We start from the raw sequence: 18629 nt of genomic DNA, 5'->3' as shown, positions 1-18629 counted from the left end.
TCTCCTGTTTATAGGTAGATGGAAAATCCAGGTCATAGCATGCAAAGAGCATGCTTAACCATTGATACTGCAAATGGTCCTGTGTCAGGACCACTGGTGCCACAAAACTGATAAATCTCAGTTGGGCTGTGGCAGCCCTTTTGTAGAGAAGCTGCCTGTGGTGAGCAGTCAGTCGTGTCTCAGTGGAAAGGCCAAAAGCATGCCTGCAAAAGATGAATGAGATACTCACCTCGTGGCTGAAATGCTTTTAAAGGACAGGAATCTGTTTATCTTTGATTGATTGTTCAGTCTGATACTTTCCTTTATAAAGTTTATCGACTACAAGCACATAAATCAAAGAAAAACAAATCACAGGTTCAATTTGGGGGGCATTGACATCCTGCCACCGCTGCAGCAAACCGCTCATACAAGTCAGAGGGGCGCAAAGAAGGATGCGAGGAGCTGGGGAGGAGCTGTATGATGGAAATGACCATGAGGAAGACCCACCTGATTATTCCCCTGATGATCCTTTCCTCAGCAACTGTCTTGATGCATACCACAGCGCAGGAAGTTTAGACAGCTGGTGGAATATGGAGAGTTTGAGAACGAAAAGAGAGAGACTGCTTCTAAAACCAACTAATTACAAACAAATGACACTCTGTTATATAATTTTCTAATGTCTCCTATTATTGATCCCTCCATTTGTCTCTAGTATTGTTCAGGAAAGTGTTTATTTAACTCTCTCCCATCCTAAGGTTAAAAAAAATGGAAAACATTAAGGCAAGAGTAATAATAATGTGCATGGTGTGTGTGTGTGTGTGTGTGTGTGTGTGTGTGTGTGTGTGTGTGTGTGTGTGTGTGTGTGTGTGTGTGTGTGTGATAGTGGAGCTTGAACTCAGGATATTGGTGCTGTCCCTTAGCATTTTTGCTCAAGGCTGGTGCTTTACCACTTGAATCACACCCCTACTTCTGCCTCTTTAGTGGTTAATTGGAAAGTATCACAAACTTTCCTGTCCTGACTGGCTTCTAGCCTTAGTCCTCAGGACTCTGCCTCCTAAGTCATTAGGATTATAGCAGGGAGCCAGGAAGGCCCAGCTCATAATGATTTTTGACTAAACTGATAGACTAGCAACAGGAAGTCCTAATCACATTCTTCCACAGCCCTGTCCCAACCCAATGGGAGAATATAGTGTCCAGACAGCCTGGCCTAATGAACGGATCATTTTCTTCAAGGAATATGGGGAAAACCCATGGGAAGTCTGGATCATGGGATGGAATTGTGTGAATCTTAATGGTTCTTCCTACTGTGTCTCCTTTTAAACACAGTATACCAGGGCTCTCAAGGCATAGAAATATGGTTACTGGGGGTATGTACCTCTCTCTACCATCTGGCTAGGCCAATAACCAGTTTCCCATTCGGCTTGTCTCTGAGCACATTGTCTTTACTCCAAGTGAAATGGGGGGATGAAGGCCAAGAAGGATTGGTGACAAGTCAATCCTCTATACATGGTATTTGTAGAAATGCTACTTAACCATGCCAGGTAGCCGTAATCACGGTGTAATCATGGGAAGGAATGCTAGCCCCGTTGACAGTGCTGGACTAACTGAGGAAGGCATTTGCTGTGGGAGACACTGTGAATTTATTCCTGCATATAATTCTCAGCACCTCACAAAGCCTTCCCAAGAGCAAATACCACTTTGCCGTGGTCACCACTGGCAGAGCCGCTAATGAGGCCTAATTGGAGTGAAAGAGTCTGCCTGTACACATTATCATCGCTAAGTTATCCCAATTAAGGAACAACATACATCAGGGTGGGCATTGTTTGGATACCCATGCCCCGCTTGGGTGTGCTGTGAGGAGCAAGGCCAAAGGCTGAGTGCCTTCAACCACCCAATGTGTGACCTAATTGCTAATTGATGCACAACCTTGGGTGGCCTGCTGCTTCTTAATGATGTTCCAGGCAGTTCAGGGTCCTAGAACAACAAGCTTGTTTTGGAACAAAGCCAACAATTTATCTTCATTTACCGGTGTTTTACCCTTTTAGGAAAAAAAAATAATACACATTGCAGCACGGGAATAGCAAACATTATTTGGCACTGAACTGTAAGTAAAGAAGAGCATAGTATTAACAGTCCATGCTACCTACCTATGGTGTTTTAAGGCATTGTGGGAGAAAGAGATTTTCAGGGCATCAAAAAGTTACAGGAAAATGAAAAATGGAGAAGTACGTCATAGTTTAATGATGAGATCACAGCCAGAAACTTTTAAAATCAATAGCATTTACCTCAGATCCCACTGCCTTGATGAGAATGGCTTTGTGACCATATTTGCTAGTCCACATCTGTCTGGTCTTTACATTTCCAGGGAAACTTAGAATGATATTTGGACTAGTCTTAATAAGTAATCAATTTCATTGAACAAATCACTGGGTTTTTTTTTTTTTGGTCAAATCCCTACGTGCTGATTTCAGTGAGAACAGGTGCAGGTTATAGAGAAAGATGAAGTCAAAGAGAAACTCTTAAAAAAGAGCAAAATAAGTAAGAAAAATGAGGAAAGAAGAAGGAAAGAGGGAGGAAAGAAATACACCCACAGGAAGGTAGACACCTATCAAGTAACACAAAAAGAAGACAAGGGAAATTGACAGATACAAATGGCAAAGGAACAGAAATAAAGGGAAGGGAGAGAGAGATGGTAAAGAAGGAAAAAGGCATAAAAGCTCCTGGGGAAAACTTACAGTCTTATCTATACTGATTTGGTCAGAGCTCCTGTGTTCCTTGCATTATAGTTTCTAGAAGTAGATGGAACTATTAATCTCTCTTAAATGTCAAAAAGCTGGTCAATCACTAGCCTACAGCTTTGCTATAGGGATAGAAAAATCACTATTTTCTTGAATTAACACAAACTTTCTGAGAACTACTACAGATATTTTGGCCACAAAAATTACTTGCATGGTCAGTCCTCAACCCGTTCATTTAACAAATATTCCACAAAATGTGCTACATTAATAAAGCCATTTTGCAAAAAATGGCAATATAATCATTAAGCATGCTTGTCTGTATTTTTATGCTCAGAGGGAAGTGCCACAGTGTCAGCTACCTGTGTACCCAACTTAATAGAATATAAAAACATACTACCACAGTTCCTTCTACTCCCCTTACTGGCTATTTTATACCTATGATGGAATATTACTGGGATCCCATTCCAAAATTCATATACAGAAACTCTCAGTAGTCAGAATGTGATTGACTTTGGAAATGGGGTCTCTATAGGAATGATTAAGCATATATATAGATATATGTATGCACTGAAATATATATATATATATATATATATATATATATATATATACTGTACTCATAAACTGACCTGTTGAATGACAACTCCTTTGTACTTAAAGACAATTAAAAAATAATTAAGAAAGTAAAGCTAATATGAAGCCTTCCTAATGCTCACTCATCCAATCTGACTGATGTCCTCACAAGAAGGGAACAATTTAGCACAGAGAGACATCCAGGATTGTCACTCATCTAGCAAAGTTCATCAAGACATGGAAGACAGCCAAGAGCAAACCAAGAAGAAAAAGCTTCAAAAGAGATGAACTCTACTGACAATTTAGTGTTGGGTGACTAGCCTCCAGAACTAGAAAAAAATGAGAAATTTCTGTGTTTTAAGGCACCAAACACATGGTGCCTTTGTCAAGCTTACTAAAACAAACCAATGGCTGATAATTCACAGCCAGGAAGTTAGTTTAGAGCAGGTTGGTTTGAATTCAATATTCTGGGCTTTACTCATTAATAATAATCAGGACTTGGATATGCTCTGGCTTTTGTTATCTGCTACTTTCTTCCCAGTGAGTTTTTTGGAAATCTGCTATTAAAAATTGTCTCACTAAAATTTGTTTCATTAAAATTTTGTTAAAATTTAATGATTTAACATCACATTAAAATATAAAATTTAGATTTTTTTAAATTTTATTTTATTGTAAAGATGCTGTACAGAGGAGTTACAGTTACATAAGTAAGGTAATGTGTATGTTTCTTGTCAAATATTGTTACCCACTCGTTTGATTTTCCCCCACTAACCCTTCCCTCCTCAACTCTCCCCCGCTGCCCCACAAAGTTGTAAAGTTGATTTCCATCATAATGTCTTATAGGAATCATTGTTGCATTGGGTCATCCTTTGTCCCTGTTTCAGCATTTTGTTCCTCCCTTTCCCTTCTTCAAATCATATAAATGTATATTCAAGATGTAGGGTACAAGAATCAAAGACAGTGATTGCCAGGGATAAACCAATAGAAAAAGCAAAATGACATAAAATAAAACGAAAGACCTAGATAAGTACATTGATGACAACAAGATCAACAACCAAAAAAGACCTGCTGTTTCCATGTCTTAGAGTTCATTTCAATCACCATCATTTTATATGGTTAAATGTACATACTATTATACTATCATGATCCTCTGCTAGGACTATCCTAGACATATTCTAATTATTACAAATGAGGGAAACCATGGAGCCTATGTTTCTTTAGGTCTGGTTTACTTTACTTAATCTGATTTTTTTCCAAGTCTTTCCATTTCCTAACAAAAGAGGCAATGCCATTTTTTTCTGAGAGAAGTATAGAATTTTATTGTGTATATATACTACATTTTCTTGATTCATTCCTCTATTGAGGGGCATCTGGGATGTTTCTATATCTTAGCTATGGTAAATAATGCTGCAATGAACACAGTTGTGCTGGTAGCTTCAGTGTGGCCTTGCTTATGATCATTTGGATAAATACCCAGGAGTGGGATTGCTGGATCACAGGGGAGTTCTATGTTTAGTCTTTTGAGGAACCTCCATACTGCTTTCCAGAGTGATTGAACCACCTTACATTCCCACCAATAGTGTAGTAACATTCCCTTTTGGCCACATCCCTGCCAGCATCTGTTATTGTTAGTTTTCTTGATAATGGCCATTCTAACTGGGGTGAGATAGAATCTCAGTGTGGTTTTGATTTGCATTTCTTTTATGGCCAGAGATAAAACTCAGGTTTTTTGTAATTTTTTTGTCCCCTTAGGAGTATGATTTTTATGCATATATATGATTCTTTATATTAATTATTAAACCTCAATTAATTTAGTCTTATAATTATTCCCAAGGTAAGGGTTTCAAAATTTAAGCATGTTTCTTGTAACATTTTTAAGATGTATGACTTATTAAGTTAAGAGGAGACCACTCTGTGAATATAAAGCCACTGCATTTAGCCAAAAATAGACATAAATTTTATCAACTATTTCTTCTACATCTATTATTAGACATTCATAATTTTCTATCTTTCTTTCACTTTAATAAGGCAAATTATATTTATAGATTTTTTTTTACTATTAACTCTCCACTCACATCTTTGGCTGTGATATAGGATCCTTTTATATATCTCTCTGGATTCAATTTGCTTAAGAAGATTTTCCAAGTATGTTGTTAGAGAGATTGGCCTGTATTTTCTGTTCTCCTAATATTGTCAGAGTCTATTATCAAGGTGATCTGATTTTGTAAAATGACCTGGGAATGATTTCAGGTTTCTGATAGAGTTTGTGAAAGGCTGGATTATTTACTAGTCTTTAAAAATCTGTTTTCTAAGGGGTGACACTATCGAAAAAGAAATGTGCTCGTGACCTGACTTATGTAACTGTAACCCCTCTATACATTGCTTTTATAAAATTTTTTTAATCTGTCTGCTGTTGTTTCACCCCAGCATACGCATACCTAGGTGAGCTGGTGTGACAGCAAACTTCAGTGCTGATAGAGTTGACACATCTTCACACTTTCATCCAAGTTCTTCTCTCTAGATAAATGGAAACCTGTGAACACAAGTGAATTTGAGCATTATATCATAGGGATATTTAAATCATACTATTGCACTCTTTTACCCCCTACTTCTATACATTTTCAAAATGTTTGCATTTAGTGATCCCATCTAAGTGGAAATAGATAATTTCTTGACCCTTTCTTGATTCTTAGTTCACTCATTATCTATAAGCTGTTATGCCTATGGAATTCTTTAATCACATCCCTGCTCACTCTTTGAGCCATGCAGTCCCTGTAATGGTCTTGTAGAACTTTCATTTTGCCAGTAACTCAATGGCTCATAGGTTCATGTATTCTTAGATCTTTCCTTAATTTTCCCCTTTGTAACTCCCAGTATGCCTTGTTCCGCCCTGAAGGCCAGTTATCCTTTTTCCCTCCCTACCATTTGACAAACATACCGAGAATCATTTATTTATTTATTTATTTATTTTGTTTATTTGTTTGTTGTTGCAAACCTCCTAGGAGCAGAGGGTTTTCTGATGTTGATTAGAATTTCCCAAGCATTTACATAAAAGTTAATGCTATATAATACATGGTCAATAACTTAGACTGTTATTAGCTTACTAGCTAAGACAGTATTTAAAAAATATATCCCACAGTTGGCTTTGTGTCTCAACCCAACATTTTTGAGGCTCTTGAATATATATGTAAATCTATTCATCCATTTTAACTGATTACATATATTATTACATTGTATGAATATACAAAAATTCCTCAATCTAATTTTCTTTTGAGAGACATTTAGTTTATTTGAAAGCTATGTCTCACCCTGGGCATTTTAACTTAACATCTATTTTCTAAAATTCAAACTTAAAATTATGAACACATGTCTCGGCATATCATACACTGTATTCATGTTTCAAATATATTTTGGTCACAACCTTAGAGTAGATTTGGCTTATCTGATTTGTGAAAAATGTCTATCATTTAACTTAAATGTCATTGCCAGTCTTCATTGTCAAAACAAACAGCCATCAGACTTATTTCCTGTCAGAAATATATGACTTCATTTTTGAATTCAAATAAATGCATTTTCATACTCATCTCCATGACAACCATCTCACTTTCAAATGCTATTTCTGAGATAGATAGAAAGAGGGATACATACAAAGATAAAGACATGGGTCTTTATCTGGTTTTTTGGTCTCCAGGATAAAGTAGGGCACTGCCGCCCATAGCATTTCTTTTTCTTTTATCATTATTATTTTGTCAGTCAAGGGACCTGAACTCTGGGCCTGGACGCTGTCCCTCAGCTCTTCAGCTCAAGGCTACTGCTCTACCACTTGAACCATAGTGCCACTTCTGGCTTTTTCTGCTTATGTGCTGCTGAGGAATCAAACCCAGCACCTCATGCATGCAAGGCAAGTGCTCTACCTTCCCAGCCACCTTCCCAGCCCCTCCCACAGCATTTCTTAACCAACCTTAGCACACACAACGTCCAGGAACTCTTTCCTGAGCTCTGCATTCTTGAAAGGTCTCTTTGGTACTCAGAGAATTTTTGTTTTATTAGATGTAGGGCAATCCATCACAGTAAGGTTCAAAGGAGGGAGGGAATATCCTTTCCTTTTGAAAAGTCTTCCTGTGAAGTTGAGAATAGGTAAGAAATAAGAACTAGCCAATCTGTGACTCAATGATTCTAATAATAATAAAGAAAAGATTATCATGGAAATTAGATATCTAAAGGATGATTTTCTTAAAACCCTGCCTGTTTATCCCCAGAATACCACTGTATCACCTCACTTAGAGGAATATACACCAGCAAGAAGAAATTGTGCTACTTTCTTAAAATTACTCTCAGGTGAAATTCTTGGGTGTGCATTATGGCGCATCTCAACTCAGTATTAAGTAGCTTTATAGCATGGCTGACCCACTTTTCACTCTACAATTATAGAATGAGAATTACTGTTGTTGCATATTTTGAACATTTATGGTACATGGGCTATTTTACATTAAAGTAAATGCATATATTCTCTTCATGAAGCCTGAGTTGGAAGCCTCTTGTAAAATATGTCTGGACACTAGAGTGATCTATGGTCAATTGCCAGCTCATATTCCTTGCCACTTTTTCTTTGATTATATGCTCTTAACTCATTGGTTGGCTGCAAGGTTTTATTTTATTACGGATACTATCATTTATTACGTATATTGCAACATATTTCTCCCAGTTTATAATAGTCTTCTCTTCTAAGGGAAAACTTTGATATTACAAAAAGTGACTTAGTGTGGTCTGAAAGTTTAAGGCCCCCTTCATTCACATGTTGACATCTACCACCAACATCATGGTGTTGGGAACTGGAGACTTTGGGTATTGAGACAGTCATAAAGACTGTCCCAACGAGTGGAACTGGTGAAATACAAAATTGTGTGGCTCCAGAAAGCTATCTTGTTCTTGTTTTACCACTGGGGAAGGGATTCATCTGGGAATCAGGAAGTGCCCACACCTGGCACAGAAGCTATCAGTGCCTGTATCTTGGCATTTCTATCCTCTACAACTGTGAGAGCTGTTTCTTTGTTCGTGTGTGTGTGTGTGTGTGTGTGTGTGTGTGTGTGTGTGTGTGTGTGTGTGTGTGTGTGTGAGGGATTTTGGTCCTAGGTCTTGAAATCAGACCCCGAGAACTATCACTGAGCTTTTGTCCTCAAGGCTAGCACTCTACCACTTGAGCCACAGCTCTCCTTCTGGCTGTTTTTGTTTTTAAAGTTTTTTATTGTAAAAATACTGTGCAGAGGAGTTACAGTTACATGAGTAAGGGAATGAGTACATTTCCTATCAAGCATTGTCCTCCTCCTTTGTTTTGCCCCCTACCATCCCTTCCTTTCCACCTCCCCAACTACTCCCCCACCCCACTCCACCCCACTGAAGTTGTAAAGTTCTTTTCCAACATAGTGTCTTGTACATCTCATTGTTACAATGGGTAAACCTGTATCCTTATTTAAGGCTATTTTGATGTTTAATTGGAGATAAAAAAGAATCTTGCAGACTTTTCTACCCAGGGTGGCTTTGAACCATGATCCTCAGATCTCAGCCTCCTGACTAGCTAGCATTATAGGCAAGAGCCACTGGTACCTGGCAAAATTTCCGTTGCTTATACACTACCCAATCAATAGTATTTTTTTGTAATAGCATGAACAGACTGAAGTGATAGTAAAGAACATTCCTACATATTGCATCAATAGTACTGATTATTATTATTATTATTATTATTATTATTATTATTATTATTATTATTATTTTGCAGTCCATGCCCCCATGGTACACACTTTTATTAAGTTAACTCTGTGGTGTGTGTGTGTGTGTGTGTATGTGTGTGTGTGTGGTTTTTAAAGCCTAATGCTCCTTTTCAGTTAGCAGATCTCACCTAAGCTACTATTACACTGAGTCTTCATGTCCCTTCAGTTCCTCTTAACTGTGACAGCTCTCATACTTATCTGTTTATGTGTTTATTTTTGGTATCTTTAAAAACTGTGAGGTGAATTGGTTGAGTACCTTGTAGCAAAGCCTTTCTATGGAAATTTCATATGGTATTTTCACATGGTGAAACTGGGCGAAGAACACCACAAATGAAAAGTATCATTCTGCTCACATCATGTGAGAGGTAACAGACTGTCAACATGACTTATCACGATTGAGGTGGTGTTTGTCAGATTTCTCCACAGTAAAGCAACTAATTTTTCTTCCCCTTCAATATGCTTCTCTTTGGAAAGATTTCATTATAGGCAGTCCAAACTTCAATTATGATCAAGCTCCTTTGGAATTCTTTTGCAGGAGAGATTTGTAAGTTTTCCCACATTATTTATTCAGTCATTGGATCCTATCAGTAAGGATTCACAGTCATTTGTATTGTCCTTCAATTTGACACTGCTTTATTTCGTTGGTCAAATTCTTTTTTAATCACCTCTTTTCTTAACAAGTATTTAAAAATAAAATGTTTTTGTTTTTTGTTTTTGTTTTGCCAGTACTAGGGCTTGAACTCAAGGTCTTAGCTTTTTCTACTTACAGCTGGAGACCTGTCATTGAACCACACTGCAAGTCCAGCTCTTGGGTTACGTTGAAGAGCTTATATACCTGCATTTGCTTTAAGCTTCCGTCCTCCAAGTCTCAACTTCCTGGGTAGCTAGAATTACAGGCATGAGCCATGAAGACCCAGTTGTCATCATTTTAAGGGAATTCTACCCAGTTTTATCTTTTCTTTAGATATTAATATTCTGTCTATTCGGATAAATTGAAAATTATTTCTATTCAAAAGTCACTCAGAGACACATTTCTTTTGGGACTCTTGCCCAATTTTGCCTATACCATTTAATAAGTTGTTCTTTTATTCTCGTAATATCACTGCAGATAGGCATTAATTTTTTTTCAAGGGCATAGGTTGTTTTTTCTGAGTAGCCTGTCATTGTTATTTTATATATTTGTCTTTCTCTGCATCAGTATTTTCATTTCTTAATTATTGTAGAGGTAGAAGACCTTTTATTTACAGGGTTTGTTTTATTTACAGAACTCATAATTCATTCTCCCTCAGAGTTATACCCCTCAAAGCAATTCATGGTGTGTTGCTATTGCTATCAGTTTCTCAAGTTCTATTACATTCTCAGTTCTTTCTCTTCTCTTTTTTTCCTATCTCCTCTCTTTTCTTCTTTTTACAAACATTCTTAGTAAATTAACATCTTTACTATCTTAGATCACCTAGTGAAAACTTTACATGTTTCTGTTTTTTCCAGTCTATTACATCTTAACTATAATAATATTTATATTATTTGTTGTAATTACTTTCACCTCATAATTTTTATTCTGATGAAAATGAAGCCTTTTATTGTCCATAATTCTTTTTATTGTTCATGACTGCCAAGGAATATTTTAAATTTATACATGGAACATATTCAGGGATCTCAAGAAGCTTCCACATTAGTCAATAATTACCTTATCTAAAATTACACGTACACTATCATATTATTTACAAGTAATGACAATTTTATTTCTTCTCTACTACACACATATACTCTATTTCTCTTTTTTGTTGCACAAACCAAGATTTCCAAACACTGTCCAATTGTAGTGTATATTAATGAATTCTAAATTATCAGAAGAGAAAATGTTCTATTTTCCTTATTCCTCTATCCCTTGAGTCTTGTTTTATGGTGCAGCAATGTCCAACCCTGGGGAGTATTCCATGGGCATCTGAAAAGAATCTGTGTTTTCCATTTATTGACAATGTTTTCTGACAGTTAAGATGGTGAATAATGTTTTAACTCATTTATATTTCAATTAATTTTTTGTCTATTTATTGTATCAGTTAATTACTAAAGAGATATTTGTTGAAATGTCCACTTATATTTGTGAACTTCATTCTTTCTTTCTTTAGTTTTGTGAAGTTATTTTTCAGGCACTTGAGGCTTTCTTTGTTGCTACCTATCTTTTCTGTTATCAGGAGCATCATGGTCTGATACTGTCACCTTAGCTTTTTTGTGATGAGGGCTTGCATACAATAACTTTTTGCATCGATGTCTTATATATCTGTATTTATATTGAAAAACAAAGTGAGTTTCTTACAGGTGACGCATATTTGACAATCTTTTTCCTTTAATTAAATTCTTTTGTCCTTTTACATTTAGTGAAAATATGATCAGTAGAGTTGTCTTTAAATCTTTAATCTTTCTATCCTATTTCTTCTTGCTTTAGCTATTTTTTTGTTTTTATCCTTCCTTGTTTTTTGTTTTGTTGTATTTATATTATAAAAGGTCTCCCAGTTCTGCTATTGGTTTATCAGCTATCTGCCTTTGCTTTATTTTCACTGCTTGCTCTGGAACTAACAAATCTATGTTTACTTTCTTAAAACCCACTTTCAAATAATATTATACTAGACTACATGAGACATGTAGTCATCTTACAGGTTTAACACAGCATATATTTTAAATTGTTTTCACAAATTTTTTTCTACATGTTATAAATCCCAGAGAAAACACTGTTTTTGCTTTAAACAACCAATTATCCTTTGAAAAGTTTTTCAAAATGGAAAGCATTTGCTCTGCGTGTCCACTTGTCTGCTGTTTCTGTCATACTTCACTCCACGGTGGAGGTTCAAGATTCTCCCTCTTATTCTTTTCTTTCTATTTGAAAACAACCTGTAACGGTTCTTGAAGTGACACTTTTCTGGCAATAAATTGTCTCTGCTTTTGCTTTCTTGGGAAGTAAAAAAAGTTATTGCTTATTTTTGAAATGCTTAAATGAATATTGAATATTAGACGAACAGAGTAGTATGTTCCTTCAGCACTTTAGTGAAGCCAACCTTTTATGTTCTGGGTTGCTGAGAATCAGGTAAGAAATCTATTGTTTTTACCTATGCTCCTCTGTAAAAACATGTACCTTTGAGCATTTTTTTTTCCTTGCTCATGGTTACCAGGACTCTGATTACATGTAGTTTTGGTGGGTGTTCATAATCCTTAAAGTAGGACAGGATTGTTAGATCTGTAAATTTAGTTAATATAAATATATATAAATTAAATATAAAAAACATATTTCCTATATCTTTAAGTATCTTTTTTTTCTGTTCTCACACTACCTTTCTTTTACTTGAAAGACTTTATTTTACGTATGTTAGATTGCCTGCTAATACCTCATGGACACTGAGATTCTTCTCAGGCTTTTGTTGTTATTCTTAAATTTGTTTGTTTCTTTTTATCTAGAAAAACTGAAAGAGACTTCACTGAACCCTCGGCAGCAATCTGTGTGCTTCCTCCTCCTTTCTTGTATTCTATCTCAACATTTCTGGTCCTCTGGAAAGCAGAACTTTTTGGTAAGACTATTGCAGTCAAATCTTTATCTCTCCCCCCCTCTGTTCTCTATCTCTCTCTGTCTCTTTCTGTCTCTCTCTGTCTCTGATTCTCTGTCTCTGTCTCTGTCTCCATCTCTCCCTCCTCTCTCTCTCTCTCTCTATCTCTCTCTCTCTCTCTCCTCTCTTTTTTTCTCTCTCTCTGTCCTGTACATTGCTCTACAAAATGTCTCCTTGGAGAAAACTGGAGCCATCATAAAACTGATTTCACTTCATTCCTTTCAGTAATAAAGGCTTTTCCCATTTTTTTAAAAAAGGTGTTATTTTAGCTGAAAGAGCTCTTTCCTATAATCCTAGCTACACAAGCGGCTGATACTGAGCATCCAGGTTCAAAACCAGCCAGGGTGAGGAAGTCTTTAAGATTCTTATCTCCAGTTAAACAGCAAAGCACTGGAAGTGAAGGTGTGGCTCAAGTGGTAGAGCATCAGCATTGAGGGAGGGAGGCGTCAAGGGGGAGCATAAGGCACTGAGTTCAAGCCCTAGTACAGGCATGGCACGCGCATGCCCCCCCCCACAGACACAGAGTTACTTTATGTATTGTGTTCCATAGTCTTGTTAAATATGAGAGATCTCCTTTATGATTGCAAATAGAAGATCACCTAGGATAGTTTTCTCATCATGCTTTGTTCTTTGGTTTGTGTTTTGAGATTTTTTTTTTTGAGGCATTAAATCTGAGAAGGTTTTTCCTAGGGAAAGCAAAGTAGTGTTAATTGGGCCATAGTTAGCTGATTGTCCAGTCTCAATTTCAACTGAACACCAGTGTATTGGCATATAATTAATTTTTTACTCTATTTCTTAATTTCTAGAGTGAGAGAAATCTAGAATTAAGTGAGAAAATAGTTTACATCTGGCCTTCATTAAATCCTCTGGAGTTGTGAAAACAAACGCTATCACAACTCTACAGCTGGTACTGGAATTGGAGCAGCAAGTGGGATCTCAGTATCCAAGGAGAGACTGTCTCTGAAATTCCCCACACTGTGTGAAGTTTTCTTTGCTTTGTAGAATGTCTATGTTAAAAAAAAAAATCTGGAGTTTCAATCTCATTTACTGTAACTATTTCAAACATCCGGGGAGACAAAGGAGCTACTTTAAATAGAAGACAACATCTTGTGGCATAATCTCCCGCTAGTCCAATTTAAATGACTACTACCTTTTGTGGACAAAAAAAAAAAAATCTATCTTAAATTTCTATCTATAGAACAGTTGAGGAAGGATTGTAAACACAACAGGAAGGATTTGTTATTTCCCTTGGCATTTGGGGACTACTGCTTTTGAAACCTACTTTATTTTGAATCCTGAAATAATTTTAGAATGTGTACATAGTTTTATTTTCAAAGGTCATGAATAAGTATAAATATACCAGTTTGGTACCAAAAAAATAATGTTCCATCTCCCTTACACCTTATCATCTTCCTCTAAGGTTAAACACTATAAAAAAGTATGCATTATCCTGCCCATGTAATTGTAGCCCCTCTGTACAGTATGTTCTCAAATAAAATAAAATAATATTAAAAAAACACTATAAAAAATTGCAAATAATGGTTCATTTCCTAGAATGGAACAAAATAGAAAACACATAAATTAGATCAATAGCATTCAAAAATGAAGTGGTGAAACTGACTTGTATTGGAAAAAGAGAGAAAATGCTGATGGATGCTTTCCAGATGTAATGCTGTAAACCCACTTTCTTTAAGGGGCACAAATTCATTTGAATTCAGGCTCTTAGAACCCTTTGGTTACAAGTTAGCCATGGTCCAGAAAGATTTCCACAAAAGCAGTCATGTGACCTCATCATTTTATCATCTTTATCATCATCACCGAAATGAAAACATACCACATAAGAGTAACAAAACAAACAAACAAAACATGCATAGAACAGAGTTATGCAGAAAGTTAAAATTTCTATATTAAATTTCTTTTCTCTCCTAGTAACTTCTTGGTTTCATAATAATGTTGATCACTGATTTTTTTTTTTGAAGCTCAGCCTGTGATTTTTGGATGGTGATAAAGAGAAGTGTTCTAAACCAGTATAGGCTTATACTTGTGAATATCCCAAAGTGCTTTGGGATGGTGGGTTTTTCATTCTGAGTAGCACAAAGAATCTGAAGATTGCTTCAAAAGGTATTCAAAACCATGCATTTGAAATCCACGATAAGAAAATATGTACTTTCTTGAGAGCCTAGTTTGCAGGTAAAGTTTTTACTGCTCAGATTTTTCACTCAGAGGTATTTTGAAACTTGATGGCAAAAAAAAAAATGTGCAAACTAGAGATAGGTTCGTTCTGTTATTTCTCTGTATTTAGAGACTAAAGGTAGTATGAGCTGCTTTCATATGTGGTGGAAAGCGAACATTTTGAAGAGAGCTGCTTATCTGCTGCTTCTTTCAACTACTTTGACTCTCCTGTAATAGTTTGGCTTTTAATCTCTTCTAGCGGATACTTCCTCCCAATCCCTTCACCAGTTCCCTGCTAATCCTTCCTGTTCTGGGCCACTGGACAGCACACAGCATCAACCCTGTGTGAGGCCCCACTCACTGTGTAATTAAAATGATTGCCACTGTGATTGTGTTAGGCTGTTAGGAAAGTCAGGAGGGGTTGATCATTTGTATCATGGTGAACCTAGGAGTTCTAAAACTGTGCCAAAATCGTCCCAAAGCCCAGACTATTTTTAAGACCATGAACTGTTTTGACCTAAAAAAATAAGAGCCATATATAACCACTGGGGGAAAAAAATGAAGAAAACATGAAAATCTAGAGTCATATCTTCCTATCCAGTCTAACTATTTAAAAAATAATAATTTAAGGCAGATAACACACAGATGACTCTTTACTCAGTTATTTTCTTTCATGAAGTCTTTTAGAATTTTAGTGCATCTTTGCAATGTACGATCGCTGAAGGGAGCTGAGAGAAAAGACTTCAGAGCTTCGCTGAGCAAGGCAAGTTGGAAACCCATTGGAAACCATGTCTGACCCCTGTAAAAGACCTAGGAATTGTTTTGGAGTTGAAAGTCAATGTCTGAGAGAGGGGAAAACATATTTATCAACATTAAACAAGAGTAGACAATTCTATATATGATTATATAAGATTGTATGATAAATATTCTATACCCTATGTTGGATTCATCTCTGTTGTAATCTTTTGAGTTTAGAATCTATAGGCAGTTTTGGATAACAAATTTCAGTTGGTCTGCAAAGAGCAACCCCTGTGTTAAACTTTGCTAGAAAATTATTTGGAGTGTGGAGGCATCTTGACAATAACAGCAATGGATACTTTTTGTGGCAGGAAGGCTTTAAAGTATAATAGTAAAATGGGTTTCCTTTGTTTGTGTGGAAGCTTCTAACAAGATGAGTGTAAGCTCCAAAACATTTCAGACTTCACTCAGGAAATCTCTCAAAACTATGGGGATTGAGGCCAGGTACAATTATGTGCACCTGTAATCCCAGAACTCTGAAGACAGAGATAGAAGACTTGATGTCGAAGGCTAGCCAGAACAGACTCACAGGTGCTGCAGCAAAAACAAACTAAAAACAAATAAGGAGTGTAAGCATGGCTTACACAATAGAGAAAGAACTTAAATCCATTCCTAATGCTGAATACATACATATATACATACACACTTGCATACATACATACATACATACACATGGAATCATACAGAGTTTTTATAGTTTGCAGGTAAGTATGTGAAGTAAAAATGTATTAATTTGAAAATACTTACTCAAAGTCTATTCCCCAGCAAGTACTGTTGTAAAATCTGTGGCTACAAGTGGTGACTCCCTTTCTTTGTCACTTTGTACTGTGAGGACTGATATGAACCCAAACCACAGAAATTAATAGAAAGCTATCATTTGATTAGTACTATAAGTGAAACATATATTTGAAATGGGCCTAATTTGACCATTTTTAAAGCAACATTTGCAGGAAAGCCATAGATATCATCCCCATTATCAAACAAGGTGTCTATACAATAATATGTCAGGGACCATTCTGATCATGGTTTGTGTGTAACTTCCCTTCAATCTCTGCCTCTCCTCTCTCCCCCTCCCCACACCACCAACAATGCTAGGAAGTGAGTACTTTTATCATCTGTATTTTTAAAAGGATTTTTATGCATATATTTTGTTACTATTATCTCATCTGTATTTTACGTTGTGAAAAGTGAGGAGACTTGACTGGCTCTTGTTTTAAGCTTGTCAGTGGGTAGCTTGGATTGAAATTCCAACAGTTAAGTGGTGCAGTTTATACACATTCTTGGCTACTGACAGTAGCTAAGGAGAGTTTTTTTTTAATTCAACTTTATGACTATCATATTGCATTGTTCTTATCATTCTCTTTTAGTGACAGAAAGGTAAAAATTGGGGATTGAGCTAAATCATGAATCAGCAATGGGAAGCCATTCTTTGAAGGTAACTTTATTCAATGACGACACACCCATTAAGATGGTCTAACTTTGGTATGTTCCAAAACACAAGTCTGGTTTGCATGCCAAGACATTCCAGCTTTCCTGCATCATACCATAACGTGCATTTTCAATACTACATTTCAGTGTTAATGGTATTACATTCTGTTTCCCCTTTAACTTGTTATAAACAAAGCTTAGAAATTTTAAAGTAACATCCTCCGACCCCTGAAGACAATGTGGTAAGTAAAGTATGTAGTGAATTCCTTGCTGTCTCTATTCCAAAGGCAGTTTGGAATTTTTTTGGGGGGGGGGTCCGGTCATGGGGCCTGAACTCTGGGCCTGGGCGCTGTCCCTCAGCTCTTCAGCTCAAGGCGAACCCTCTACCACTTGAGCCACAGTGCCACTTCTGGCTTTTTTCTTTTTGCTTATGTGGTGCTGAGGAATTGAACCCAGGGCCTCATGCATGCAAGGCAAGTGCTCTACCACTGAGCCACCTTCCCAGCCCCTGGAATTTTTTTTTACTTAAGAAAGTATTCATTTACTTCCTATATTTCCCCATTAAAGGGAAGGTAAACAGAAATGATAAAAGCAAATGTTCTTGGAAGTTTTATTCACTTTGAATATGGTTTCAAAGATGAAAATACTAGAAATAAAAGAAGACCCTGATACTTTCTAATAAACACTTAATTTGACTTTACTGGGAATTACTGATGTGAAGGAAATGAACACTGATTCCCACATTCCCTAGGATTATGAACCATCTAAGAGAAACCCAGGCCATAAGCCTACCTTGGATAGCCTTCAACTTACCAGACCATTTCTAGGACCCAACTCACTTGTCAGGTGCAGTAAGGAAGACACTAATGTTTCCTAAAAGCAGCTGGGGTATCTCGCCACAGTGGGAAACCACTTTTCAGCTGACATCAACACACTCATGCTAAGCCTTTTTTCTGGGAGACCTTCTCGAAACGTCTGCTTTTCCCAGGAGAGAGGGGCTGCTTACTGTGGTGATGTGAAGGCCAAGAGTGTGGACTTGAGGGGCTTGAGGTCAGATCTTACAAGGGGTCATCCTGGAGAGTACTTTAGGCAGTCAACATGCAAAGAAGAGGACCGGCAGGTTAGACATATCACATTGTTACGGCTCCTCTCTATATTTGTATTTGTTATGGACTATAAACCATGATGATGCAATAAAGGGCTGTGGCTATGAATTCTAATTGGCTGTGCAGTGCTATTTCATGGTAAGTCCGACTGTTAGGAAGTCAGACAATTTAATGATTTCAGTTTTTGACAAATTTTCTCTGCTCCCTGGGCGCCTGAAAAAGATAAGTGAGTGGATTCTTATCATAAATCCAAACTCACATACCACATGAAATTACCTGCTTGAAGCTTTAAATCAATGGACAATGTTAGACCAATAAAATATCAATCACACCATTCGGTAAAAATATTAATTAGCAGGAAAAGTTGAGATATATATATATTTTTTTAAAAAAAACCAAACTTCTCAAATACCTTTCTTAGTGCTTATTTATAGCCGCATGAATATAAAATGCCCTTGATTTTGCATCTTT

At 36.6% G+C, this 18629-nt stretch overlaps 1 long non-coding RNA gene across 2 annotated transcripts in view; it reads right to left on the bottom strand.

Annotated features, from left to right (window-relative positions):
* LOC138816994 (uncharacterized) overlaps positions 1-18183 on the bottom strand; it is a 65557-nt gene extending 47374 nt beyond the window's left edge. Inside the window, exons 1-5 of one of the 2 annotated variants that reach the window (XR_011368746.1) lie at positions 18059-18183; positions 7252-7409; positions 5729-5823; positions 487-559; positions 232-318 (exon numbers count right to left, since the gene is read on the bottom strand). This is a non-coding gene — a long non-coding RNA (uncharacterized lncRNA). Of the gene's footprint in view, positions 1-231; positions 319-486; positions 560-5728; positions 5824-7251; positions 7410-18058 lie in introns of those variants that run through there. The other variant, XR_011368745.1, reaches the window with a different exon arrangement.
* Between the last annotated feature and the right edge of the window lie 446 nt (positions 18184-18629).

Source organism: Dipodomys merriami, unplaced genomic scaffold, assembly GCF_024711535.1.
Source record: "Dipodomys merriami isolate MVZ:Mamm:240054 unplaced genomic scaffold, mDipMer1.0.p SCAF_7, whole genome shotgun sequence".
NCBI lineage: Eukaryota > Metazoa > Chordata > Mammalia > Rodentia > Heteromyidae > Dipodomys > Dipodomys merriami.
Note: the sequence above shows the minus strand (reverse complement) of the source record. Positions and strands in the feature narration are given on the sequence as shown.